The sequence below is a fragment of the Hippopotamus amphibius genome, chromosome 5 (genome assembly GCF_030028045.1).
Source record: "Hippopotamus amphibius kiboko isolate mHipAmp2 chromosome 5, mHipAmp2.hap2, whole genome shotgun sequence".
Taxonomy (NCBI): domain Eukaryota; kingdom Metazoa; phylum Chordata; class Mammalia; order Artiodactyla; family Hippopotamidae; genus Hippopotamus; species Hippopotamus amphibius.
In genome coordinates this window covers 20,097,248-20,123,677 of record NC_080190.1, presented here as the reverse complement: position 1 = coordinate 20,123,677, position 26,430 = coordinate 20,097,248, and the positions used below count along the sequence as shown (strand labels likewise).

At 41.0% G+C, this 26,430-nt stretch overlaps 1 long non-coding RNA gene across 1 annotated transcript in view; it reads left to right on the top strand.

Annotated features, from left to right (window-relative positions):
• The first annotated feature begins 3,635 nt into the window (after positions 1-3,635).
• LOC130853674 (uncharacterized) overlaps positions 3,636-26,430 on the top strand; it is a 90,231-nt gene continuing 67,436 nt past the window's right edge. Inside the window, exon 1 of the long non-coding RNA XR_009053842.1 lies at positions 3,636-4,049. This is a non-coding gene — a long non-coding RNA (uncharacterized LOC130853674). The remainder of the gene's footprint in view (positions 4,050-26,430) is intronic.

Below are 26,430 nucleotides of genomic sequence, written 5' to 3'. Positions count from 1 at the left end.
ATCTTTTGTATTTCTGAGGTGTCCGTTGTGACTTCTTTTTCATTTCTAATTCTGTTGATTTGCATCTTCTCCCTTTTTTTCTTGATGAGTCTGGCTAATGGTTTCTCAATTTTGTTAATCTTCTCAAAGAACCAGCTTTTAGTTTTATTTATTTTTCTTATGGTTTCTTTCCTTTCTTTTTCATTTATTTCTGCTCTGATCTTTATGATTTCTTTCCTTCTGCTCGCTTTGGGGTTTCTTTGTTCTTCTTTCTCTAGTTGTTTGAGGTGTAAGGTTAGGTTGTTTATTTGATCATTTTCTTGTTTCTTAAGGTAGGACTGTATTGCTATAAACTTCCCTCTTAGAACTGCTTTTGCTGCGTCCCATAGGTTTTGGGTTGTTGTGTTTTCGTTGTCATTTGTTTCTAGATATTTTTTGATTTCCTCTTTGATTTCTGTAGTGATTCCTTGGTTGTTTAAGAGTGAATTGTTTAGCCTCCATGTGTTTGTATTTTTTGCAGTTTTTTTCCTGTAATTGATATCTAGTCTCATGGTGTTGTGGTCTGAGAAGATGCTTGATATGATTTCAATTTTCTTGAATTTGCTGAGGTTTGATTTGTGACCCAAGATGTGATCTATCCTGGAAAATGTTCCATGTGCACTTGAGAAGAAAGTGTAGTCTGTCGTTTTTGGATGGAATGTCCTATAAATATCAATTAAGTCGAGATGGTCTAATGTGTCATTTAAAGCCTGTGTGTCTTTATTTATTTTCTGTTTGGATGATCTGTCCATTGATGTAAGTGGGGTGTTCAAGTCTCCCACTATAATTGTGTTACTGTCGATGTCCCCTTTTATAGCTGTTAGTATTTGCCTTATGTATTGAGGTGCTCCTATAGTGGGGGCATAGATATTTACCATTGTGATATGTTCTTCTTGGATGGATCCCTTGATCATTATGTAGTACCCTTCCTTGTCTCTTTTAATAGTCTTTACTTTCAAGTCTAATTTGTCTGATATGAGTATTGCTACTCCAGCTTTCTTTTGACTTCCATTTGCATGGAATATCTTTTTCCATCCCTTCACTTTCAGTCTATATGTATCCCTTGGTCTGAAGTGGGTTTCTTGTAGGCAGCATAGAGAAGGGTCTTGTTTTTGTATCCATTCAGCCAGTCTGTGTCTTTTGGCTGGAGCATTTAGTCCATTTACATTTAAAGTGATTATTGACATGTGTGTTCCAATTACCATTTTCTGAATTGTTTTGGGTTTGTATTTGTAGGTGTTTTCCTTTTCTTGTGTTTCCTACTTAGAGAAGTTCCTTTAGCACTTGTTGTAAGGCTGGTTTGGTGGTGCTGAATTCTCTTAACCTTTGCTTGTCTGGAAAGCTTTTGATTTCTCCCTCAAATCTGAATGAGATTCTTGCTGGGTAGAGTATTCTTGGCTGTAGGTTTCTCTCTTTCAGGACTTTCAGTATATCCTGCCATTCCCTTCTGGCCTGCAGAGTTTCTGTAGAAAGGTCAGCTGTTATCCTGATGGGTTTTCCCTTATATGTTGTGTGTTGCTTTTCTCTTGCTGCTTTTAGTATTTTTTCTTTGTGTTTAATTTTCGTTAGTTTGATTAATGTGTGTCTTGGTGTATTTCTCCTTGGGTTTATTCTGTATGGGACTCTCTGTGCTTCTTGGACTTGGTGAATTATTTCCTTTCCCATGTTGGGGAAGTATTCCACTAGAACCTCTTCAAATATTTTCTCAGACCCTTTCTTGTTTTCTTCTTCTTCTGGGATGCCTATAATTCGAATGTTGGTACGTTTAAGGTTATCACTGAGGTCTCTGAGGCTGTCTTCTAGTCTTTTTATTTTTTTTATCTTTTTCCTGCTCTGTGGCGTTTATTTCTCCCATTCTATCTTCCAACTCACTTATTCGTTCTTCTGCCTCAGTCATTCTGCTGGTTCGAGCATCTAGAGTATTTTTAATTTCAGTTATTTTGTTATCCATTGCTGTTTGTTTTTCTGAATTCTTATGAACTGTTTCTTGTACTTTCTCTATTTTGTTATGGAGATTTTGTATCATTTTTACTATCATTACTCTAAATTCTTTTTCAGGCATTTTTCCTATTTCCTCCTCATTTATTTGGTCTTGTGGGTTTTTTTCCTGCTCCTTTGCCTGCATGGTGTTTCTTTGTTTCCTCATGGTTGTCCAAGCTTTTGGGGTTGCTTGTCCTGGTGATAGAGGTGTTTATAGAAGACTGTCCAAGCCTCAGACTAATGTCCAAGTATTGGAGTAGATGAATATTCAGTCTAGGAAACACATACATGTATAAGACACACAATTATTGAATCCGTTAGGACATAAGGCTCTAGAAAGACCTGACAGAACCCCAGTGTGCTATCAGATATTCAAAGAGAAACCCAGCAGAAATTGACAACTGAAACAGAACAAATCAGAGACAAAAGCAAAAGCAAACAAACAACAAATAACATCCTACACATACAAACATCAATCCAGGGAGATTTTGTAAGCTAGGATCAAATATAGAAATGAGCTGGAGTACCACCAGAGAGAATGGAGATTCTCAGAATGTAATTAGACAACTGTACTAAGAACTAAGATAAAGACAAAAGCCTAATATTAATACCAAGGCAGTGCATCATCTGGAGAATAGAGCAAGGAGTCTGAGCAGACCGATAGTGTTGCTTATAAGTATGTTAAGATAAAATACACTTAAAATGGCTGGAAGAAAGGGGAACAGAAGAGCGTAATGTGGTTGAAAATATGCAAAGAAAAAGAAAGGAATAGAAGTGTATAAAAGAAAGGGATGAAAGGAAAGTATGAAAGATATTTTGTCCGTACTACCAAAAACTTAGCTAGATATAGAAGTATATAAAAAGGCAAAAAAAAAAAAAAAAAAAAAAAAAGAGTAAAAAATATCCTTAAAAAATTATGTTGTAAAACTTGTAGATCCCTTAGGGCTAAGATCGTATTTAATAAATCAAAAAAAAAAAAAAAAAAAAAGAGAGAAAGGAAAAAAAAAAAAAAAATCCAGAACTGATCCCCGAATGGACCAGTTCAATAGGTATTGATACTACTATTTCTGTTTCCTTAGCGTCTCAGCTGTAAGTGTCCTTCTCCTTGCCTTGGGTTTTTTTTTTTGCGTTATTCTGTGACCAGCAGAGGTTCCTTTATTGTTCGTCTGTAAGCCTCGGTGTGTGGGGAGGGAGAGGGTGCAATAGTGGCTCCTTCTCCTGGGAGGGAGTGAGCAGTGGCGCACTGTTGCTTCAGTCAGGCTTGGAGGTGCCTGTTGCAGAGGGCGCTGGTGGCTCAGGCGTACACAGAAAGTCTTAGAGTTGAGCCTCTCTCGGGGTTTTTTCTTTTTGATGCTGGTTTTTTTTTTTTTTTCTCTCGGCAGCCTCCCTGCTGCTGGCGTTGCAAGGAGTTTTAATCTAGCCCCGCCCGAGCGCCTGAGGGTGGTTGTTATCCCTGCGCGCCTTAGGTGGCCCGCAGGGCGTCTCTCTGCTGCCTGTTGCAGAGGCACCGAAAGAGAGAGAGAGGCTATGCGCGCGGCTCCCCCCCCCCCCCCCCCCGCCCGGGAGCCTGCAGCCTCCAGCCGCCATCATGGCCGGGCAGCTCTCAGGGACCGGCACTCCTCTCCGCGGACCTCCTCCCTCCTGTCCTCTCGGTCCGTCACCCTACCGGCAACAATGTTTCTCACCCTGAACCAGCTCTCCGGTTCCCACGCTCCCGCTCCTGGACCCTCCGTTCAGCCGCGGATCGATGTCTCAGTCCGGGAACGCTGAGCTGCGCTGCGGACCCTCCGTATGTTTCTCACTCCCTCCCGTCTGCCACAGCTCCGCCGCTTCACCCTCTTTGAGCCCTCGTAGATGCCTCCCTACCGGCTATGTCAGGCTCCCCGCAGCCCTTTCTGGTGTCCGAGGCCGTCTGCTGGTGTTCAGCTGGTTCTCTGTGGGAATGACTGCGTCCTTCCGTGCATTCCGAATGCATCTGTGGAGAGGGATGCACTCCACGTCTCTCTACTTCGCCGCCATCTTTTTCCCCCCCTTCCTGTTATTTTAATCAGGTATGTATTTCTTCTCTTTCCTAAGAAACACACAGAAACTTGGCAGATTTCCATATCAGTGGCTATGTAAACTTTTTTTCTGCTGTGTATACACCAATGTCTTCTGCACACCTATGTTTCTCACCTCCTCATAGACAGTGAGCTTCTCAAGAAAGAGGCAGTCCTTGGAACTGACTAGAATCTACCCCCTGTTTTTAGTGCCAGGTTTAGAAACCATTGGTTTCTTAACAAGAATTGGCATGTTTGGATGCATTTCAGTAGACCAAGCATGTAGAGACTGGAAAATGATTTGTGGTGGAGATCAGGTTTATTTTGGATAGATAAAGGGGAGAAGAAGAGGAGTTTTTGGCTGGTATGATAAAGTGAGCAAAGACTTGGAATTGGGGAGGATTGTGATTTATTGAAAGAAAAATGTGTGGCTGGAGTACAGGCCGTGTGCTAAAGTGAAATAGAAGGGAAAGTTGGAGGGGAGTGTTGAGGACTCTCTACTCCTCTTCCTACTAAATGGAGGACTTAGGGTCAGGATGGGAGTTGCGGCTTGGCTAGGACTTAACTGGGGTTGGTCTGTGATGTCCGTATATAGCAAAGGGGCAGCCCAAGGTGGTGTCCTGAGCAGAGGAAAAGCAGAGAACCACAGAGGTGGTCTGAACAAACAATGTGATCAAATGAGCTTCTCTAATGTAGGCTCTGTCCACAGGGATGATACAAAGAGGCCTCTGACCTTAGGGGGAAAGAAAAAAGCTTCTTCTAAAGGAAAGAAGAGAAGGGTAAGGTGAAACGCGTAAGGTGGGGAGTGGAGCGTAAGATGGAGAGAGTTTATTTGGAAAGACACATGGGGGTCAGAACCAGGACGGCTTTCTGAGGCTGTGATGATAAACATTGGGATTCTTTTCATGGGGGCCTGGAAGGGGTTAAAGGCAATCACAACCCTCTGCCCCACCTTGAACAAGTTGCTGTCAAGGGCTCCTGGCCCTGTGTCAGCCCTGAATGCCGGCCTAAGGGGTTTGGGCTTGATCGCAGTGATACGTACGTGGTGGGTGTATCCAGACGTGGCATTCCTCCCTTGGGGAGTTTCTCTTCTTACACCATTCCCGAGTTGAAGCTTAAACTGCTAATTCCACATGCACAGATGAAAAATGGAGATATTTAGCGAGACCATTGGTGGGAGTCTGGAAGAAGAATCACACGGCTCACTACAGAGCAGAGTCTTAACAAAATTCCCTTTAGACTTTCTCATTAGTTCTCTATCCATCCTAGTTTCTGTCTCTAGCAACCACCTTATTTTCCCTCTTTTCCTTCCTCTTGCCAGACTCTGTAAATCCCCTCTTAGCAGCAAGCAATTAGACCTTGCCTTCTGTCGTTATGACCCAAGGAGCAAAACAAAAGTTAAAAAAGATTGCCAGTTTTTGCCTCAAGTATGTTTCTTAGAGGACCTCAGTGTCCAAGTCCAAGTAGCTTATAAGGATACTCATTCCACAAAACAGGGCTCTTTACAGGGAGGAATTCTTTCCATCAATATTACCACACTGGGTCTCCTGGATGAGGCCACTGGAAGTTGAGCACAGAAGGGTAAGTGAGAGGGTGAGTATAGCAGCCCAAGCATGGGATGGAGGGTAAAGGGATGTCAGGGAAGGTCACGTGGTGAAGCAAAGGGAAGATTGCTGCTGCCGTCCCAGCGGGCAGTGGGCAGCGCGGAGGCAGGGTCTGGACAGAAAGATCATAACTGTTCATTGTGTGCCTGCCACAGCACAGGGCCCTGAGACTGCAGCAATGAATCAGATTGGTGTGGTGCCCTGTAGGAGTGTCCTTGTAGCAAGTCTGTGCATTTAAGAGTGTGTGAAAGTGGACAGCTGAGTAGGGCCTCGAGGTTGGGGATGGGCAGTCCTGTAGGCATTCTGCAAAAGAAGGAAGAAAATGGAAGAAAGAAAAACACATAGCTCCTAGCAGTAGGATAAAACTGCACACCCCGTCTTCACTCCAGGAGGCAAAGTCTAAATGTGACTTATGGCTTTATGCAATATGCAGATTTCTGCCAAGCACCTTCCCCTTGTGATCTTTGTTTTTTAAACATTTCAAGAGCACTTTGTCATTCAGATTGTCATTTCCAAATTGGCAATAGAAGTGATTATGATAATAAAGTATTTTGATCAGAGGCAATTTGCAAAGGGCTTTAAAACTCCTCATTACTCTAGATCCCGCCTCTTTCTTGGCTTGTCCCGGCGCTCACCAACAAGAGAACTCAGCAGACCTTTTAATCATGACAGTCTTTGTGGTAGTTTGTTTCATTGCTTTTTAATGAACTTGTTCTTATAGTTAATACTGGTGAAGCGGGCTGGTCATATCAACCTAGTTCTTTAGAATACAAAATGGGCGTCTCTGAGGCTGGGGCCTCTAAGATGTTTGGAATAAATCTTCACATTGTAATGCCCTGTTTAATGAACTGAACAAACATCTTTATTTTTTTCTTTTGTTTTCTTGTTTTTAATTTTTTGTTTTTATATTTTTGGCTGTGTTGGGTCTTCATTGCTGCGCACAGGCTTTCTCTAGTTGCAGAGAGCGGGAGCTACTCTTCGTTGCTGTCTGTGGGCTACTCATTGTGGTGGCTTCTCTTGTTGTAGGGCACGGGCTCTAGGGCACACAGGCTTTAGTAGTTGCAGCATGCGGGCTCTGTAGTTGTGGCTCACGGGCTCTAGAGTACAGGCTCAATAGTTGTGGCACACGAGCTTAGTTGCTCCGAGGCATGTGAGATCTACCCAGACTAGGGATTGAACCCATGTCCCCTGCACTGGCAGATGGATTCTTAACCACTGCGCCACCAGAGAAGTCCCTGAACATACATCTTTAGTGACACTGCCTTGGTGGTCACTACTTCTGATGTCTGCCACCTTCAGTAGTCACTGTACATCCGCAGCGAGCCAGCCCAAGTCACGCAGCTGTTTGAAGACATTTGTTGACACCTGTCCTAATACCAAAGGCAGACTACAGCAGTTGACCTTTTATCAGACAGAAGCAGAGACACCTGCAGAATTGACGTGGTGCTTCTTCCTCTTGTATTTTCCATGCTTCAGACGCTAGGATCTATCATGCAGATGTCAGCTGAGGTCTCTTGCCCCTTCAGGATCTGGTGAAGTTCCACAGCCTTGTGGAGCAGCTGCGTCTCATGGTGCTCTCTGTCGCCTCCTATGGGCTGTTCCTATTTCAGTCTCTGTTGCTAGAACACAGAACTCAACTTCTCCAAGAAATCTGCTCTGATCTAAGGTTTTGTCTATTCTTTATTTTACTTTTTGGTAGACTTTACAGATGGGCAACAGGGAGGAGATCTTCTCATGGAGCACTGGACCGTCTGTACTCTCCTGGGTTTTTCTCTCCCATTCTTTCTCATTCTTTCTTCTCTAGTGCCAAAGCCTCCCTGTTCTTTTGAATCCAAAGTTCTGCACTCATCGAGCTCCTTGGGAATCTCAGCTTCAACTATAAGTAGTTTGCCAAGGAATTTTTTTTCTGGACAAATGCACACCGTCCCTCAAAGGAATCCTGGTAAATTTGACTTCCTCAATTTTGTTACAGCTATTAGGGTAAAAGGATAGGGCATGCAGTGGAGGACTTATCAGAACTCCAGTGGAGAGGGGTCAGTGCTCATCTATTGATTATTAAGCATGACTCCCACGTTGGTCCAATCTGGCTACCATTCACATCACTTCCTAAGAGTACCCTGAAGCCAAAATAAGCTTTTTCACTCTTCCCTTTCATCCCTGCCTGCCCCCATGCATGCTATGTTCATCCTTCCTCTTCATCTGGAAAATTCCTATGGTGCTTTAAGATCCAGTTCCAAGGGTCTTATGATTTCTTTCTCTGTGAAGCCTTCCCTAGCCCCTCACTGGAGCAGATTGCATTCTTTTCACTGTTCTCTTAACATGTTGTACAGACTGTACCATGGCCTTGCCTTGATTGATTTTGTTTTGCTGTTTGCTGTCTGCCTTCTCACAAGACATGTACTTCTCAAGAAAAGAAACCACCAATATACATGCTTGTGTCCTTAGTTCCTAGACCAATATTGGGCACACATAGGGGTTCAATAGATGTTTGTTGAATAAATTAAAGCCTCATGTCTATAGTGGGACAGAAAGATGGAATCCATATGTTTTTGGATTAAGGGGTCAAATCTCTTTGAGGTACTGTACTCCCCCAATTTTTAAACAGTAGACTGAAAAAGTCCTGTCATAGATTTGTGTATTACACTTGGGGAAAAAAATCTCTCCATTTCCCACTTCCCCAGATTGTTCTCTGCTTTGCAAGTAACTTTCTAGAAGTTCAGCTGGAGGAAAGGATTGCCCTGTGGGAAATTTCTGAAGGACTCACTGAAAAGCTAGAGAGGTAGAGACCTGTTGAAAGCATGAGGCCAATGAACTGTGTGCTAAGATGCTGGGTAGGGTTTGGCAGGAGCCGCCTTTATGAATAGATAAAGGAGGGAATTGCCTTTTTCACCATTCTTAATAGTATCTCAGGGTCTTTTTAGGAGCATAATATAGCTATGATTCCTGCAGATGGCAATTATAGGACATACTTGGTTCTGTTCTCTCCTGTCTTGGCCTGTCTTCCATGGCAAACATCAATAAATGATATGAAACTCTTCTCACCGGAGGCATTCAGAGACTCCTGAATCCTTCTCAAGACAGGATTTCAAGCAACCATTGCCAGTTAATCAGACCTGATGTGCAATCCATGTGCCTAGACTCTGTGCTGGCCGCAGACATAGGTGACTCACCTCTCACCTTCTAAACTTCCAGGGCGTCTTCTCATTCTCATCTCACGTCCAGTCTCTGGCGAGGGGCTTTGCCGAACCTCCTGCTTACCTACCTTCAGGTATCTAAGTCCGATGACAGGGCCATGTGCAGTGACAGGGCCATGTGCAGTTTGAAAAAGTGTTCTTGTTCCTTTCCTCATTCTTATGAGGGCATCCACCTTCTGGGGGTTAAAAGAAGGGTGTAGAAATGAATCCTGGCTCTGTCTCTTCTATTTTATATCTTTCTATTTTATACCTTAACCTCACTGCAACCTTATGAAGAAGGTATTATGATTGCATCTCACATATTCGGAAAAGTTTGAAAATTAATACAACCAACGCCTAACACAGGGCCCATAATGTTGGTGCTCAGTCTACGTGAGGATAAAGACAGCTGGGAGGGGAACTGATTGAAGGAGACAATGTACTTACATGTACGCAAAAATAAAACAAACGAAAAGTCAAAACCAAGCTCTATCAATCTAAACCAAATTAAACCAAACCCAAACAAACAATGGCAACAGAAACCCTTGCAGCCGAGTCTCTTTGCAGCCATCTATTATCCAGCGAGACTGAAGGGGACTGTTCTTGCTATTATCCTCCTCTGCCCTCTGCCACTGAGCAGAAGACCTTCTGTTCTCTCTAGCTAATCATTAATCAGCACGTATCTTCAAGTTTCGTCTAATTCTCTGTCTCCCAATTATCCAAGGAATAATTCGGCCAAGTGCTGAAGGCAGGCATGTTTGCTAACAAAGGTATACTTCTGTCTCTGAGGAACAGAAATGAATATTCTGTGCAATATCAAGTAAACAGTCCTTGTGGCAATTCGTGACCTAGAGCCCCTTGGGTTCTCAGTGCATCTCTGGTGTTTAATTATGGTGAGGGTTTCCAGAATCAGCCTCTAGGAGTTTCCTCTGAAAATGCCTTCAACCACTTTATGGAATCTAAGTAGAAGGATTAGGAGTAATAACAGTTCAAAGAGCTGATGGGAGCCTGGGATAATGAACAAGACTGGGTCCAGGACCCAGGGCTCAGTTTAAGTACCAAGGGTCACGTAAATTCAGTTTCCATTAGCACCGTGGGGTGTTCGTTGTATGAGAGAGGATAGCTGTTTCAGACCATGTGCCCCAGAGAGGTGCTTCAGCATCTGTGGAGGCCTGGGCTCTTCCGTGATGGTTCCCTGGAAGGAGGAAGCAGGCCATCCCTAACTGTCCTAAAGAGTTTATTGTGTGGGTGGGTACCCGAGTCACCTCGGAACAGTCCATTTGTCACTCTCCTTTTTGTGATTCTGAGAAATATCTTCTGCTTTATTAATAAAATTAATGATGAAGATGATGATTACTGCTCACCTCTATTGAACATGTTCCAGGGTGCATGGCATGTGGCAAGAATTTCATAAGCACCGTGACCTTGAATCCTTGAAAATGCTCCGTAAAGAGGGACGATTTTTGTCCATATGTTACACATATTTGAGCTTGAGTTTCAGGTAAGATGATCATTTGCCCAGGGCCTTCCAGCTAGGAAGGTGTAAAGGTAGGGTTCAAATCCGGGTCTGTCTGACCCAAGTCCATGTTCTAAACTGTCCTTTTTGACGGAAGGGGATTAATCATCCACTGACCATGTGAAGCTACAGGGAGCAGTGTAGCTGAGCTCTGATGTGGCTGAGAACCATTGTATTAGCGATGGATGAAAAACAGTCCAATTTGCTGCATCGAGCTGGTGGGAAAAGTTCTTGGGCTTTAACACATGTCTCGTGTCTTCCTATTCTGTGGCATGACTTTGTGTTATTCAGATGTAGAGGGAAATGATGACCTGTTCTGATGCTTGATGTGACTGTTTTACAACCACAATCAGCTGAAAGTGGCAAAGATCTGAGAAATCATTCACTCAAGTGCTCACTTCCTATAGTTGAGGAAAATGTGGTACATGCCTTGTCCAAGGTCAGTCAGGTCAATACAGGTAAGAGTTGTAACTAGACCCAACCCGGTCTGCTTAGATCATTCCAATACTCTGTTTAAGATGTTAGATAACGCTGCTCCTCTGAATTGAAGGCAACTCACAATATTTTGACTTTACCATGACAGCCTTGGGAAAATTCATTCAGAATTTAAGAAAATGAGAGGGATATAGAGAAGGCAATGTAGTTAGTGGAAGGAAACTTGGAATGAGGTGCCTGCTCATTTTTAAATGTATTCTTTCATTTATTTATTTATTTGACTAACATATACTGTTTGGAAATACTGATTCTAGAACCATTTCTAGTGCTAGTTGTGTCCTTTATGTTGAGCCTCTGTTTCCTCACCTGATACATGAGAGCATTGAAATTCATCAAATAATTTAAATATGGAAAAAATTTGATCTCAGTGGTGACCATGGAAATGCAATTTTACCCACTGCTGAGTCACCATTTTTGTTTTTACCTGTTGAAACAGCGAAAACACATAGACGATAATGCCTACTGCTAATGAGGATGTGATAGAAAAGGTGGTCTTAAATACCTATTGGTATACATTTTTGGAAAGGGATGTAATGAGTTAGTAAGAGCTATTGAAACTCCTTCACCCAGTGATCCCATTTCTGAGAATCAATTCTAAGTACTTTCTAAGAAGGAATCTATGTACACAGTAATGTTCAAGGATGTTTTGTTACAGGACACAGGGAAACAACCTAACTGCTAAATCAAATGGATAATAGTTAAATAAATTATGGTCCATCCACACCGTGACATGTTAAGCAGCCAATAAAGAAAATAACTATCATGAGTTTTCTATAGTAACATGGAAAATATTTAATGTAATGTTAATTAGAAAAGAAAACACTCATTATTACCATACAGACGAGGAAAGAGCTTCACAGAGTAAAATAATCAGGTACTCCGAAGTATTGTGGTGGGGTGGATGAATGGGTTGGGTTTTTTTGTTTCCTATTTTCTGAGTTTTTGAAATATGTTTATGTTACCATCTTACCAGGAGGCAGAATAGTGTTAAGAACAGGCCATGGTATCAGACAGAGTAGATTTGAATCCCATCTTTGTCAATTACAAGCAGTGTGATTGGCTGCGTTTCCGTCTCTATGAAATGGATGTGATAATTGGACCTATTTCATAAGGTGCATACGGAGATCAGGTAAAGTCACAGAGGGTAAGTGCTCATACAGTGTTTGATTGGTTGAAATCTGTTAACTGATATTAGTTATTATTATTTTTATGAGGAGTTTTAATGTATTGTTGGACCACTGTGACTAAAAACAAAAGCAAAAACCTGGTGAATTGAGTGATCTCCAAGAGTTTATTTTTGCTCTAAGTTTAACACTTCTTATTTGAAACATGTTTAAGTGCATCTTTCATGACAGAGATATATTTGTAGATTAATATGAGGCCCAAATGTTCTGCCAAAAATGGAGAGTCTTGAAAATATAGTTTTCTTGAGAAATAAAATGAGATTATTTCTGTCTATTTATAATCTGAACTGGCCCTTCCTTGGGGACGTAGGGAATATGCAAAGTTTTATATTTAAGGAACTTGGGAAGCTGGTTGGTTGGGAATTGGTCAGCTCCCTCACTTTCTTCTTCTAATAGCTGCTTTTGGTTCTATTTAAAAATAAAAAGATGGGATCATTATGTGTGCACTTAGGAGTAATGCAAGAATCTATATGACGTTATATGTTTAGAGTTGTCCTAAATCTTGCATTTCCTGAAGATTTTGATGTGTGAGGGATTTGAATAGTTATTCTCTTGGTGCCAGAAAATTTACAATATCTCATATATTTCTAGAAACAGATGTATAAAAGTTTCCTGGGAGTGAAATGGTTCTTTCAAAATGACTTTTGGATGATACATGTGTAAGCGAATCAGACAGATATCGATTAAATGTCCTTCCAACACAAAACAAATTGACCAGATGTGCGAAGGGTTTTGCCAGATCCCAGCATTTGATATCCCCCAATGACATTCAGTTGCTGATTTCCAGCAGTCTTGAAAGGTGGAAATTTTGCTTGGAGATGTTTTAGTGGATAAGGAGCAAGGCAGAAAGACAGGGAGTCAGCTCAGAGGCAAAGAGAAGCTTCCAGCCCCTTTCTTCATATCCATGTAGATATTATGGAAAAAAGGAAAACAAAAAGGTGAACTTGGAAAAATTCTGTGTCACATGTGTTTATTTGCTTCCATTCTGGTGAGATAGCACGAAAGAGACCCAACAGCTTTAAGACCAAAAGTGGAGACCAACTCAGATTCTGCTAAGAGGAACTTCAGAGGGAACACTGACCTTCTGTGAATGTAGCAATTCCAACAAAGAATTTCGTGGTGTTTTATACAATGGGAATCCCTCTCTGTCTGAAATATTATATCCTACTTGTCTGGTTTTATAGACCAGTGGGTCTCCCCTTGAACAGATGCTTCAGTTCATCTGAGAGTGATACTTTTTCAAACTCTCTTGCTTACCAAACAGTGGTGGCAACTCCCTTGCATTCTATCTCTGGGGCTCTTATCACTTGTGTGACAGATTTGAGCATCCCATCCAGGCACTTGTGCGCCTTGGTGACCAATTCCCAGGCTGATAAGGGGAAGTTGAAGAGAGGCCAAGGCAAGTGCTTCCTGAAGGTGGGTTTTGGGGGGGATGCTGCAGATGTGGGGCTCAACATCACCTGCTTTCATATATATTCAGTATCACCTTTAAGTTGTATCCATTTCTAGCCACACTTTTGAAGCCTGTCTTGGCCAACAGCACCCAGCTTGGTAGCAGAGATCTAAGAACTTGAGGAGTGACTCCTGAGATTTCTGCTCTAATCTGCTTTAGCTTGACCAAGGAATGCCATTTATGCCATGGTGAGACTTAGAGGTTTGGAAAGTCAAATATATTGGGTTGGCCAAAAACTTCCTTTGGTTTTAAAAATAAAAGACACATTTTTTTCTTCATTTTCACCAAGAACTTTATTGAACAACATATTCACCATATTGTTCCACTACCTTCTGCCATTTTTCAGGCAACTTCATAATTCCATCTTCCCAAAACTTTTTGTCTTTTTGAGCAAAGAACTATTCCAGGTTCCTTTTACAGTCTTCCAGGGAATGGAAATTTTTTCCATTAAGAGAATTTTGTAAAGACTGAAATAAATGGGAATCCATAGGTACAATATCTGGTGAATACAGTGGATGAGTCAGAACTTCCCAGCCAAGCTGGAATAGTTTCTGCCTGGTCATCAAAGAAACATGCGGTCTTGTGTTATCCTGATGGAAGATTATGCGTTTTCTATTGACTAATTCTGGATGCTTTTTGTCGAGTGCTGCTTTCAGTTGATCTAGTTGGGAGCAGTACTTGGAATTGTTTGGTTTTCTGGAAGGAACTCATAGTAGAGGGCTCTCTTCCAATCTCACCATATACACAACATCACCTTCTTTAGATGAAGACTGGCCTTTGGTATGGTTGGTGGTGGTTCATTTCACTTGCCCCACGATCTCTTCCATTCCATATTATTGTAAAGTATCCACTTTTCATTGCCCGTCACAATTTGTTTTAAAAACGGAACGTTTTTGTTAGTTTAAATAGAGAATCGCATGTGGAAATATGGTCAAGAAGGTGTTTTTTGCTTAACTTATACGGAACACAAGCATCAAAGCGATTAACATAACTGAGCTGGTGCAAGTGATTTTCAACACTTGATTTGGATATTTTGAGTATGTTGGCTATCTCCCGCTTGGTATAATGTTGATTGTCCTCAATAAATGTCTAGATTTGATCGCTGTGAGCTTCAACTGGTCTACCCGACTGTGGAGCATCGTCCAGCAAGAAATCTCTAGCACCAAACTTCACAAATCACTTTTGACACGTTTGATCAATCACAGCACCTTACACTGCACAAATCTTTTTTGGGGTTTCAGTTGCAATTTTACCTTTCTTGAAATAACATAGCATAATATGCCAAAAATGTTGCTTTTTTTCTTCCATCTTCAATATTAAAATGGCTACACAAAAATACACCAATTTTGATGTTTTTTTTTTTAATGCATGCTGATATGACAGCTGTCACAATACAGTCTAACAAAATTGTTTCTAATGAAGTTTAAGCGCTACTAGAGCCATCTTGAGGAAAAAAACCGAATGAACTTTTTGGCTAACCCCATACAAGTTTTTTCTTTCTTTTATTGCTGGACAGAGGCCATGGCAACGTCCTCTGGAGACAAAACCAGCTCTTCCACTGTCCCCGATAGAGTTGCCAACCTGTTCCTCAGGATTTATATCACTCAACAGCATCTGGAGACTATGACATTGTTAATTCTAATGGGGTCCTCTTAAAACATCTTGGGTCAGGTGCCTCTGGTATTGAGTTGATCAATGGAGCCTAGATTCCTGGCTCCACTACTGCACCAAACATGCTTGACACCTATTAACTTGGAGGATATAAAAATCCTGTTATCATGAATTTGCTGCTGAGTAATTGACAGCTGCTATTCTATCCTTTCCAGTCCCTGCTCAACATATTCACTGGGAAATAGATGGCTTTTCCTTCAATGTTTCCAATCAGGAAAATTATCCTCATATCAAATTAGTCTACTTCTCTCTGATGAAATAGAAAAAAAAACACTGCCTTGGTGGGGATGAGTGGTTCTGAGCAGTGGCTGCTCAAACCACCATGCTGTGCTGAATTCTTCACAGCCTGTTCTCACCAGATCACATGGTCACCGCAGAAGGTGAGCAAACATTGGAACAGAAGGAAGCACAGTGCATATAGGAAACCCTTCTCTCATTCCAAAGATACCAGTTTCTTGAGCCAGGTTAATGCATTTTTTATTGTGTTTCTTGGCAGAGCCTGAGCTATACTCTGATGAGGAACCCGAAAGTTAGAACAAGAACCAAGGAAACCTCCTCTCATCACTATGGTTATCTTTCAGAGAGGCTTTAATCTGTCCACAGTAGGATGATAGGATGGTGCTGAGTTCTGATGCAGGAGGCAGATTGAAGTCAGGACTTGCAGAAAAAGCAAAGGGTGGGAGATGAGCTGATGTTACTCAGGGAACAAATTTTCAAAAGGAAGACTCCTTCAGTATTTTTCCTTGTCTTCATTTTAATGATGACGTGGCTGACCAGGGAAAGCTGAATTAGAGCTTTTTCCCTCCATATAACATAGCAGGGCTGGTTTGGTGATTGCAGGGTGGGGATTTTATCAAACTTCTGTATTTACTCTTATCTCCTATTTCATCCTTCCTTCCTGTCACTGATCTGTTTTCCATTTTGTAAGCGGAATAGCAACCCATCCGATAGTGCAAAGTGATATGAAAGGCATAAGCCCTTATGTGATGACACATAAATAACTGACAAGAAATGACATTTCAAAAACTGTGTAATCTTCTGTAAAGCTGATTTCAAAGGTTAAAGCTAAAACACATTGTACACTGGGCCATCGTAACATCTCACGAGTGAACACAATTCACATGCCGTCTTCCCCAAGTATTCAGTGACTGGAATGTCTGATTTTATCTAACTCATGAAATACAATGTGGTGCTTAGGATGTCCTAGAACCAGAGGGGCTGGTTTGGGGTCCCAGCTTCACCAGCTTATTAGCTGTGTGATCTGGGCTGAGTTATCTCACTTTGCTCTCCTGTAATATGAAGACAATCTTCACAACCGCAGGTGAAGTAGACACTGTTGATGAGTAAGAGAAAAACTGTGCGGGCAAACTCCTAGTGCTAAGTACTTAGATAGTGTGCTTAGCACAGACTCAATGTCAACTTATGATAAATATTTAAATTAGTAAGTGCCTGTTGTATGCAAGACCTTATGTTAGGCACAAAACTTACCTCTCTGAGGTATCAAAGTCTCTCTTGAAAAAAAAATAAATAAGACTTTTGGGGTCACTCTTGACCTGCTCAGCTAGTGAACCAGAAAACCAGATAAAAGCTCTTTAAAATTTATAACAAATTCAAGCTAAATTCACGAACGAAGAGCATTCTATGTGAGCAATTTCTCCAACATCTGTGAAAGTTTTGAATTCATTGAATATTCCTTGGATGCCCTTCCAAACGACTAATTTTGGTGTCAGAATTACTGTTTATTTCTGGTGGCGTGAAATTCCACACCTAACTCCCATCCAAAGGTACATCTGTCTCTGTCTTCATGTCCGTCTGTTCTCTTCTCAGTGATGCTTGCATTAGGATGATGCTTTTTGCAAAATTGGACTTGTAATAGATGCTGGAGTGAGAGATGGGGCACAAAACAAAATTAGGCTCATTTTTGGGTGCATTTAAGTGCTAGCTACTGCCCCAAATGGCAAATTACAAAAATGATCATGGGACCCTGAAGAGCTGATGGATTTCCTACCTCAAATTGCTAGACAGTTACATGAGCGAGGGTGATTTTCCTAGTGTTAAAATTGTTCCCTGGGGGTAATTTTAGGCACCTTAGAAAGCGGCATTAACTACTTTTGGCCACTAGACAGCCATTGCTAAGTAGGCACTTACGTGTTCACATGACTATAAAGTGGTGCCCCAGTAAGACTGATTAGCAAAGATCTTTGTGGTGATAAAGGCCTGGGAAGTTTTACTGGAAGAAGTATCCTGACTATATAATTCTCTTGAAGATGAACCTTTCCAAAAGATAAAACTTGCAGGTATGGAATGGCTTGCTGCTGCTGTTGATCTTCGTAACACCCTGCTAGAAATCCAGGCTTTATGGATTTTAAAGACGCTTTGTGAGCATTGACACAATGGTTATTCACAATACTGTCAAATAGGGAGCAGAGGTTAGGATGTTGCTTTACAAGCAGAAGACTGCAGGACTTCATGGGAGGAGCTACAAATTTAGAATCAAGAAAACCTGAACTCTTATTGGGCTTGGCTACTTCCTACTCATGTGACCTTAAGCAGCTTATTTTCTCTCTTTGGACCTCAATTCTATTGTTTGTAACACAATGGGATTGGATTAGACAGGGGATAGCACATTCTTGGCAAGTATGCTACCTTCATCTCAACCTATACCCTTAATAGACATTGCTGATGGGTCAGGGCAAAATTTCAGGCTGAGCGTCAGAGTCCTCTGATCAATGTCACCTTTCTCCATACGTCAGTCACAGTACTGACCCACCACACAGGCATGTGTAATGGGATCAAGAAAGTTTACATGAGATGCTGAAACGAGATGTGGAATGCAGTTGGTCACATGCTCAGGTAATTGTGGGTTGAATTTTTCCACCTTCAGGGCTGAATTTCAATACGTATTATGCCACCAGAGACAGAATGAGTAGTGGTCAAGAGGGTGGATCCTGTTTTCATATCCCAGCTTCATATCTTGTTAGTTGGGTAACTTAAACTCTCTGTGCTCCTGTTTCTACCCTATGGGATGATTGTGAGGTTTAGCTAAGGCAAGGCATGTAAAACATTTAATACGGTGACTTCAATATCCCTAAGTGCTTAGTAACTGCTAGCAATGAATATCCAAACCTTGTTTTCTGATAGGATAGTTAGGAGTTAATGAAGAAAATATTAGCTCAGATAATTGCAGCTGCTTTCAAAGAGTTCTGGCACTGCTAATGACCTTGCATCCCAGAAACCCCATTCCAAAAGTGGCTCTCATACCACTCTGAACTTTCATTAGTGGCCGTTATTGACAGTCACCTTGGAAATGATCTTGTTTTATTTTTGGAAAGCAAACTTTTGGTGTAGCCTTATTTGTATAACCCCTCCCCCAAATCCTGCATCTTAGTCACATTCAAGGCTAGCATCTCTAGATTTTTGTCCTACCCTCAAACATAAAATGAGAAAAATGTAAAACTGTAAGGAAAGTGACTTGCATTTTGGGATATTGGGTGGTCTTCTGCCTGAAGTAGTTTTTTCTACTTTTTCTCTTAGTTTGAGATGGGGACCAAGAGTGGGACCCTTTCCTTCTTGTGATTCTAAAAATTCTTACACTAATTTTTTGCCTGCAAAAAAGAGTGCATACTTCTGTACCCGATCAAATTATGGGTCAAATAAGGCTATTTGTGAGCCGTCGCCATGGACCTCATTTAGTGGACATCCTAAGAGCACCTCTCAGTGAGTCTGAGCATTTTCATTCCATAGGCACAGACTTTGTGTAATTCTTACGTAGAGAGACAAAGACCCATATGTGAAGGCGGATGATAAGCACTGGGCCTCCCTCCTGCTCGCAGCCTGCCAGACCCTAAGGAGTCTGGATATTCCCCAGTAACCAGCACCAGCAGATCAGACATACATTGTACATTACAGAGATGCCACCATACATCTAGGGGGAGGCTAAACTCTTCCAAGACAAAGGATTTACACTGGGGCTCCATTCATAGGTGAGGAAATGCAGGGAACAGGGAAGGCTGTGTGGCTAGATCCTGGGGCCCAACAAAGAAGAATCTTCTCCAGAGAAACTGGACTGTAACCTGCTGGTGCTTCACTGGAGATTCCAGAGGAGTCCCCCAATTCTGACAGAAGGATTTCCAATCAGCGATGTGTTTGCCCACTAACTCAGCCATGGTTGCCCTACCCTTGGTCCAAGCTCCTGCCTCTTGAGTTCCAGTCCTCTTTCATGAAGTATCACTAAGCTGACCCTGAACACAACATTCTATGAATAGGACAATGAGAATGGCTACAGAGCAGCAGGGTTTCTTTGTTTGCTTTTTGTTTTTATTTTTAAATTTTTTTGAACAAGAAATACACCGTGCTTAGTAGAGGGCGGAGTATTTCCATAGAGACAGGTTTGCCTGCTGCTTCACGTAATAAGAAGTGAAATTCCTGACATCTTTACCCCAGAAATCATGCAATTTTTTTTCATTTACCAGATGTCTTCTTTTTTCATAACGCTAAGTAGATTTACTCTACCATGGATATAGTTCCACTATAGTTGACGCCTTCTGTGGCTCATGCTTGATTTGGGAGTCTTAATTTTTTTTGGTTCAGACATGTACATTGAGATTTCTACTGAAACCCTCCCATCTGTCTTTCTACCAATTCAAATTATTTATTTTCTAACCTTGCACTTACCAAATAGCTCTTCATTTATTCATCACATATTTATTGAGTAACTACTATGCGCAGGGCATCGTTGTAGGTGCTGAGGATGCAGCAGAAAACTAAGCAGAAAAAAAAAAAAAAAAACCAAGAGCAAAATCATGTTCCCTCTGTTATGGTCTTTGCAGAAAGAGAATGGACTCCGAAGTCAAATTTTGGTTTGGATGTTGAGGCTAATAGTGCCATACACACACCAAGAGGTTATGAAAGAGTTTATTATTTACATCATGAGACATTGGAAATATCAGGAAAGCTCTCAAATGGGTCCAACAGTGGCTGGAGAGAACCAGGAAAGAATCCTTATGTCTTGGAATCCTTATGGTGGGTAGGGGCTGGGGCTGGGGTAAGGATTCCCATGCTAGAGCAGGGGCTTGAGTGAGTTGAACTTTCCATCAGCACCAAAGTAGGAAGTACCCAGGCTTTCTTATCAGCTTGTCCAGATGTGGGGCAGAAGGTGAAAAGAAAGGGATGAGGCTTAAAAGCTGTCAGCAGTCAAACATCAAAAAATGGAGTCAAGGGGACTTCCCTGGCAGTCTAGTGGTTAAGACTCTGTACTTCCAATGCAATGCAGCGCAGCCAAGAAAAAAAAAAAAGAAAAAAAAATTGTCAAACTCTGGCTTACATTCTTTTTTTTTTTTTTTTTGGCACACGGGCTTAGTTACTCCGTGGCATGTGGGATCTTCCTGGAGCAGGGATCAAACCTTATACGTTTTTCAATACATGCAGTTGTATGCAACCATAATCCAAGGGAGATATAGAATGTTTCCAGCATGCAGATGGTTCCTCTGTGCCCCTTCCCAGTCATACCTCTTCCCCAAGAAATAACCACTATTCTGAATTCTTTCATCAAAGATTAGTTGTTCCTGTTCTTGCAGTTTTTATAAGTGGAATCATGGTATGTATATATGCAGTGCTGGTCTAAAGTCAGGTGATTATATATTAAATATATATGTGGATCTGATTCTGAACTTTCTATTCTGCTCTATCCTTGTACCAGTGACACTGTCTTAATTACTACAGCTTTATAGTAGTCTCAGTACTTAATGGAAGTCCTCCAACTTTGTTGTTCTTCAAGATTGTTTTCTATACTCTTTGCCTTTCAACATAAACATTTTAGAATCAACTCCTCAATTCATGTGTGTGTGTGCAAGTGCGCGCACACACACAATCTTGATGGACTTTTGATTGGAATTGCACTGAATCTACATATCAATATAGTAAGAATTGACATCTTCCGATGTGTATTGAGACTTTAAATCTATTATTAACCTGGGATATTTCTCCCCTTATTTAGACCTTTAAAAATTTTTCTCAACAGAATTTGTTAATTTTCACTCTAGCGGTCTTTCACCTCTATAATTAGACCTGTTCCTATATATTTAAGTTTTAAAATACTATTGTAAAGAATACTTTAAAACTTTATTTTCTAATTATTCTCTCTCTATATAAATAAAATATATGAAAGTATATATAACTGATTTTGTTATTGACCTTGAATCCAGCAACCTTGATTAATTCCCTTATTGGCAATAATATCTTGTATCAATATATGGTTTTGAATTTTTGATGTGCACAATCAGATGTGAATAATGACAATATTTCTTTTACATTTTTAAACTTGGTATCTTTATGTTATTTTTCATGTTTCATAGTGTTGCTAGGAACCTCTTGCACAATGTCAAAAGATGTGGTAATAGTGGACATGCTGTTCTTGTTCCTAGCCTCAGGGAGAGAGACTTTCACATTTCACCATTAAGTATCGTGTTGGCTATAGATACTTTGTAGATGTCTTTTAACAGATTAAAGAATTTTTTTCTTTTTCTAATTTGCTATAATCTTTTTTCGTTAATCTCAAACAGGTGTTGAATTTTATCTAATGCCTTTTCTGCTTCTGTTGAAATGATCATAAAGTTTGTCTCCTTTATTATGCTAATGTGGTGATTTACATTGACTGATTATCAAATATTAAAGTAGCTTTGCATTTCTGGGACGACCCCACTTCATCATGATGTATTCGTAAGGGATCAGATATGCCACCCCAAAATGTGTCACTCTGCATAAAGATCATTTTGAGCTGAGGCGATAGAGACAAAGCAGACGCAAGAGCTGCTCTCTGCCCTCCCCTTATCTGCCTGAAAAACGGGGCATAAATTCCCCTTGTGAAGGTCCTCCCCACCCTTTCCTGTACAAAAGGGAAGACCAAGCTTATCACTTGAGACAAGATGGTATCAAGAAGAATCTACATGAGGGAGTTCCCTGTTGGTCCAGTGCTTAGGACTTTGTGCTTTCACTGCTGTGGCCTGGGTTCAATCCCTGAGGGGAGAAATAAGATCCCGCAAGACATGTGGTGCAGCCAAAAACAAAAAACAAAACAAACAATGAAACAACAACAACAAAAAGAAGCTTCTACATGAATAAATCTTACTAAATAATCCCTATCTACCATTAGTGGCCCCCATATATTTATCTTCTCACAATACACACCCCTAAAAGTCCAGAAGCCCTTTCCCTTTGTCTTGTCAGTTCTCTGCAGATCTATTTTCCTCTGTCAGAATGGTCTAAAAGCCTCCAAGTCTAGTGACTTCTTCGGGGCTTTTTGATTCTTCCTATGAAGCTTTCCTCCCCTCCTAACCCCCAATCTTGTTGCCACATAAAACATTTAACATCACATAAAATGTGTATGCTTTTCTCTTGTTAATCTGCTTTTTGTCAGGAGAACATTTTCTCTCCTACATATTATACTTTTGTAAATTGCCAGATTCAATTTGCTCATATCTTGTTTAGAATTTCTACGCCTGTGTTTATGAGAAATATAATTTTCCTTTCTTGTAAAGTCTTTGACAGGTTCTGTTATCGGGGTGTTGCTGGCCTCAGGAACCAAGCTGGGAAGAATTCTTCTCTCTTTTTAAAGTTTGTATTTGATTGTTATGATTTCTTTCTTAAATGTTTGGATTTATGTTCTTTATTACCACAAAACCCTGTGAATTTCCCTGTTGTAAGACATACGTCTGTGTATCCTATTTCTAGCTCATCACTCAAGGTTTGCTTTCTAGTTGCTGCTGATGCTTAAATATACTTGCTTTGGGACTGGTTGACAAGTCCTGCTCATGACCCTGAAAACTGGAAAGTGTTTATGTTTTGGTGAGCACCATGATGAGTGATAAAAGGATAATCGCGAACGTTGTATTTTTGGTCAGCTGTAAACTTATGATGATGCAGCCTGAAATCAAAATCTGGGAGACTTGGAGTCATTTATAAATACACATCATAGGAAAATGTCAGTGACATAAGCATGAAAAAAGATCTCTAAGCCAATACACTAGGATAAAGTTTTCGGTGGAAGTGGAATGAAAATATGATTTCAGGGAAATAAACCAAAGAAAAAATTGCTGTCTATTAGAAAAGAGATTGTTTAGCTACTTTCTAAACAGATGATGGTGAGGCCCCAAATCAATATGGTATGAAATCCCATCAAATGGGTTTTAAAAAGCAATCCACTGATTTTACTTGAAAACATCAACATTTGCAACATGCTGGAAAATGATTCTTTATTACTATTTAAATATGCAATGACAAATTTTAGAAGTCACCTTAAATGTGTGAAGTTTTTTGCTTGTAGAACCTCTAAGAGAATTTGGAAAGAGTTTTGAACAGTAGCCTAAACAAAGTTGGGATTCTGAGCGGGAAGAAGCGAGGAAAGAATTCTAAGTATGCCACCAACAGTGTCCACCACAAACATCTCCCAGAGAAGCCGGCAGTACATCACTGTCCAAGTTCTCATACAGTTTCTGTCCAGTGGGGCTCCTGATTCTGTCTGGCTTCAATGTAGTCACCTAACTTCAAGTAGAATACAATGTATATATCAAAAAAGATCTTTCAAGGAAAACATCCTGATCCAATGCACATAAGAACTTCTAGTTCAGAGAGAAGGGGCTCCTATAAAAATCTCAAAATATAATACTGCTCTTTAGTTAAAAATAAAACAAAGGAAAAATATGTGCATGTGTTTAAGATTATGTGTGTGAAAGCATAAAAATATCTCAAAAGATAACATCTAATTGCTGTTTTCTCTGGCTGGTTTTTCTTTCTTTTTCCTTTTTAAATTAACATACCATAAAGTTAACTTTATTTTGGGGTAGAGTTCTACGAATGTTAACACATGGATGGAGTCATCTAACCACCATCGCTATCAAGATACAGAACAGTCCCATCACGCCTAAAAAAATCCCTCCTGCTGCCCCTTTGTAGACACACCCTTCCCCCAGCCCTAACACCTGGCAACCACTCTCTGTTCTCTGTCCCTATAGTTTTTCTTTCTCTAAAATAAATTTATTTATTTATTTATTGGCTGCATTGGGCTTTGTCTGGTTGCAGCAAGCGGGGCGGCGGGGAGCTACTCTTTGTTGAGGTGGCTTCTCTTGTTACGGAGCACAGATTCTAGGCTCGTGGGCTTCAGGAATTGTGGTGTGTGGGCTCAGTAGTTGTGGCTCACAGGCTTAGTTGCTCCAAGACATCTGGGATCTTCCCAGACCAGGGCTCAAACCCATGTCCCTTGCATTGGCAGGCGGATTCTTAAGCACTGTGCCACCAGGGAAGTTCCTCTTGTTGTGGTCTTAATTTGCATTTCTTTAATGGCCAGTAACATTGAACATCTTTTTATGAGCTTATTTGCCATCAGTATGTCTTCTTTGGTGAAGAGTCTATGTAAATCTCATGAAAGACTATGTTTCATGGAACACAGATGGAGAACCTAATTCAGAGCAGAAGATAATAGGTACCACAAAGCAGAGCAAGCCACCATATTTGGTATAAAGATCTCATTACATTGGTCCTAAATACACTAGAGTTTCCTCCAGACCTACTTTTGTGGGTCCGTTCTATGAAGTTGGTATTTAGATCCAGGGAGAAGAGTGGAAATAGGTAGGGAGAAAACATGAATAATAAATCAAGTTATACATACTGACATTTGTATAATTATAAGAGTAACCTCTAGTAAGTGCATTATCTGCTTTTATCTTCATTTTACTAGTGAAAATTATTGAGGCATGCTTTGAGATTTCATCAGCTTTAGGGAAAATTTATGACTTTTGGCATTTGCTTGGGAGATGGGGTGAGGAGTCAGTTGGAAATGGTTCTGAGAGCAGATTTGGAGACTGAACTTAGATGCTTGATCTTGTTTGGCTTTTCATGTACTGTTAGTCATCATATTTGCACATGGGGGTCCTAGGCAGTCCCTTTAGGGCTGCTGTATCTACAAGACACCCTAGGCACTGTATCAGAGAACTAAGCATTTACAAGACCAAAAGAATGCTTGAAGTATGGGAAAGTGATTGTCTCCAGAATAAGAAAAGAAAAAAAAAAACAAAAAACAAACAAACTGAGAAACCAGTAATACGCATTTAAATGACTAAATATTGTAACATCAGGTCAGCTCTAACTCTGGTCAACTCTGACTCCAGTCAACTCTTGTATACTTTTTTGTACACAAAAGTATATTTAATGTAGGATGGTAGAACATGTTTTTGATATTCTGTGAAGTGGGGCCTCCAAAAATAAGAGTTCCTAGATCTTCAAATTCATTTTGAACTTTGTATTTCAGGGTCAAATATCCTTAGAGTTAAGAGAAGGGAATTACCCTCCTTCCCCCAAAGCTACACTTTTTTTTTTTCAGATCTTTATTGGAGCATAATTGCTTTACACTGTTGTGCCAGTTTCCGCTGTACAAAAAAGTGAATCAGCTGTATTTATACATATATCTCCATATCCCCTCCCTTTTGAGCCTCCCTCCCACCCTCCCTATCCCACCCCTCTAGGTCACACACTTTAGATACAAGGTATTTGTATCAATTAAGGCAGGCTAACCACTGTAACAAACAACTGCCTAATTTCAGTCCTTCAATACAACAAAAGTTTATTTCCCATTCTTGGGTAGTCCAACAGAGATACACCTCGTTAGAGAGCTCTGTGGGTAACTTCTTTTTTGTTTTTTATAAATTTATTTATTTATTTATTGGCTGTGTTGGGTCTTTATTGCTGCCCACGGGCTTTCTCTAGTTGTGGCGAGCGGAGGGCTACTCTTCATTGTGTTGCGCGGGCTCCTCATTGTGGTGGCTTCTCTGGTTGTGGAGCACAGGCTCTAGGCATGTGGGCTTCATTAGTTGCGGCACATGGGTTCAATAGCTGTGGCTCACAGGCTTAGGTGCTCCGTGGCATGTGGTATCTTCCTGGGGCAGGGATGGAACCCATGTCCTCTGCATTGGCAGGCGGATTCTTAACCACTGCACCACCTAGGAAGTCCCATAACTTCCTTTACAGTGACAAATTAGGGACCCAGACTCCATCTGTCTTGGGGTCCCACCTCCTCTGGTCCTTGGGGTCTCTCTTTACAGAGGAAGTAGAGTGTGGAGGAACATCAGAGGGATTTTAGGTGTTAGGCCTAGAAGTGGCATGGCTTGGTTCTGCCCATATTTCAAGGGTCAAAATTCAGTCCTGTGGCCCTGCCTACCTGAAAGGAAGAGGCTTCAGTCTAGCTGCTTGTGGAGGAAGAAGAAAACAGACTATGGTGAACACACAGCAGTCACTGCTTTGAGGTTCAT